Genomic DNA, 3,345 nt, shown 5'->3' on the forward strand with positions numbered 1-3,345 from the left:
TGAAGATAGACAGATAAATAGGTAGATAGACAGCTAGCAGATAGATAGACAGACAAACAGATAGGCAGATAGACATACAGATAGATAGATAGATAGATAGATAGACAGATAGATAGACAGACAAATGGAAAGACAGAGACAGTTAGTTGAAGATAGAAAGATAGAGAGGGAGAGATAGAAAGACAGGTAGACAATAGATATATGGAAAGAGATAGACAATGAGAAAAACTGTCAGGTAGCGACATAAGAAAGAAAGAAAGGAAGAATGAGAAAAAGAGAGAGATGATAAGAGATAGATTGGAATAGTAAGTGGTTAATATCATTGTGCGCTTTACAATGATACACATCATTAGAGAAAGGTGAACGTACGATGGCAAACACACCTAAACAGTGTCATAAACAGCTCTACGACCACCCAGAAATAAATCACCCTGAAACACACATACACACACACACACCACACACGTTCAATAATAGTAGTTGCCAATAATGTATGGAAGACAAAAAAAGATATTATAATATGTTATAAACAAGTTACTCACATGGTTAATTTGGTCTCAGAAAATTCGGCGAGGGTCATTGTTCCTTTCTTTCTCTCGGTTTATTATTATTATTATTTTTTTTTTTTGTATTTCGTTCCCTTCTTTTACGATTATTATAATTATTATTTTTAGTAATTATTTTTTATGCTTGTTTTTTAAAAAATTTTTTTCCTCTGTTAAGAATTCAAGTATTTTCCAGAACATTTAATTTTTTCTTTTTTTTTAAAAAAAAGAAAGAAACAAAAAGATATTAATAATAAATTTTACCAACGCAACACGATTCCTTAAAATTAGTCGAATATGAATTTCTTGGTCTCCATCTGTCTTTTTTTCTAATTAATAAACAATATATATATATATATATATATATATATATATGTTTAGTGTGTATATATTATTGTATAGACATGCACCAAGAATACATGAACATGTTAAGTATCAACGTGTGAGATTTGTTATATGTATGTATGTATATGTGAATACGTGTGTGTATTGTTTTAAACGTTCTTTAAAATCTCCATTCAGTTCCAATTCCAGTCCGCCTCCAAATAAAAACAATAATAATAATGATAAATGCAAATACTAAATTCTAAGTTTAGAAACTGTTAAATCGATTGATCGATTATTTGTGTGTTTGAGTGATTGATTAGAAATGGTAAACGTGGCAGACCGTGTGCATGTATGTCCAAGAAATATAGAGCCCAAAGCCAGCAGGTGTGTATATATATACTTCCAATGAAAAAACCGCTCGTATGTAATTCTAAAAATATAAATGAAAGAGAAAAATAATTAAACAAATAAATAAAATAGACGGATAAGATATACACACATATTTCTAGAAATATATGCATATATTTATACACGCATACATATATATATTTATAATACATATATTTAAGTACATACAAATATATATTTGTATATACATACATGTACATATTTATATATATGTACATATATTTATATACATATATGATTTATACATATATAATTAAATCAGTCATTTTGTTAATTAAGAAAGTGAATTAACATAGTGGTTAATAAAACAACACATATTATTATTTATTTAATGAAATCTATCAAAAACATTGCTAAATCAATAGATATTTGACTTATTACTGAGGTTATTAACAGACGGCATACAACACAAACATGAGTTATGTTCAGGAGACAAATTGAGGCTGTATAGCAGTCATTTTCTTTTATTTTAATAAACTTTTATTATATTATATTTTAACTTACACAAAATCAATCATATCTAACATATACAGGGTGTCCACAAAGTCTGGGTACATGGGGATTAACACATACTTTAAGAAATTATTATTTCTTATATTTAATTGTTTGTTATGATTTTACCCAGACTTTGTGGACACCCTGTATATAATCCTTTTGGTAATTTTTCAGATTAACACCCGCACGATTACCTAACCTTAACCCTAATCCCAACCCTAACCCTAAACTCTAACCCTAACCCTGACCCTAAAACCCTAACCCTAACACCCTAGTGAAAATCGTGCGGATGTTAATCTGAAAAATTACCATCCTTTCTACAATAGGCACAAGGCCTGACATTTAGAGGAGGGGGACAGTCGATTTCATCGACCCCAGTGTTTCACTGGTACTTAAATTATCAATCCCGAAAGGATGAAAGGCAAAGTCGACCTCGGAGGAATTTGAATTCAGAACGTTGCGGCAGACGAAATACCGCCAAGCATTTCGCCCAGCAAAACATATCATTTCACGTTGGCAAAAATGAGCAACTCTGCGACGGACCGGTGGTTCGTCAGGAGTTGGGGCAGGATATATACGCCACAGAATCCAGAGCTTATGGGCCTATAGCTCAGGAAGAACTTTTAATAGATATGTGTCTATCTATGTCTATATACAAACGGAAAGCTTCCATAAAGTTTCCTTCGACCAAATTCACTCTCAATGTATTGGTAGGCTCAGAACTAGGGTGGAATACACTTGTCCAAGCTGAACCACGTGGATGCGAAGCCTATTTCAAGACAACCGAAATACAAGATGTTATTTATTTTCCACAAATGCAACGATAACGAAAAATGTTGTTTATTTGAATAACAAATAACAACATTACGTTTATTGTATTATAATGCTCGGGTGCTCTGTAAATCATCGGAAAATGATAAAAAGGGATAGAGAAAGTAGTTATAAGTCAAGTGAAGACAGCTGTAACAGTCAAAATATATACAGAATAAAATACTAATAGACAGAAAATGAACAGTAAAGGAATCTCAAAGAAAAAGGATTGCACAGACGCGTCAGGAGAAGTCTTGGTGAATTCCAAGAAGCATGAACTTTTTAAAGAATGCAGCATCCTGACAACTAAGAACTGACTTGGGTGGTTTATTCCATGGTTAGGCAATTCTTAGCGTGGAAGAAAATCGTTACCGAAAGTTAATGCTGCTACGTTTTTTTTTTTTTTTTTTAATCTTTTAAGCTTGTTCATGGCTAGTAGATATATTGAATTCTTAAAGGTGGCCGAAGTTGTACCTGGAAAGACAGTAGATAATCTTTTGGGCTTCTACTAAGCCAGCTGCTAAATATAATCGAAATTCTAGGCCAATGGTTCTCAACTATTTTTGTTTATCTATGAACCCCTTTCATTTCTACTTTATTCTGGAGCACACCCCATAGCCAGTCGATGTTTAAAAACTAGTTTTGTAGACACTTTTTTCAAAATTCCTATTTTGATGTCCACGCGTTCACTTGTATAGATTTGCAACAGAACTCTCTGAGAGAAAGAAACCTAGCTGTTTGTTTCAATAAATATTTAATT

At 32.0% G+C, this 3,345-nt stretch overlaps 1 protein-coding gene across 1 annotated transcript in view; it reads right to left on the reverse strand.

The window, feature by feature from the left end:
- LOC106872891 (probable phospholipid-transporting ATPase IA) overlaps positions 1-864 on the reverse strand; it is a 427,279-nt gene extending 426,415 nt beyond the window's left edge. Inside the window, exon 1 of the mRNA XM_014920050.2 lies at positions 543-864. The gene's annotated coding sequence lies outside the window, so the exon portion shown is untranslated. The remainder of the gene's footprint in view (positions 1-542) is intronic.
- Positions 865-3,345: the final 2,481 nt, after the last annotated feature.

Source organism: Octopus bimaculoides, chromosome 7, assembly GCF_001194135.2.
Source record: "Octopus bimaculoides isolate UCB-OBI-ISO-001 chromosome 7, ASM119413v2, whole genome shotgun sequence".
NCBI lineage: Eukaryota > Metazoa > Mollusca > Cephalopoda > Octopoda > Octopodidae > Octopus > Octopus bimaculoides.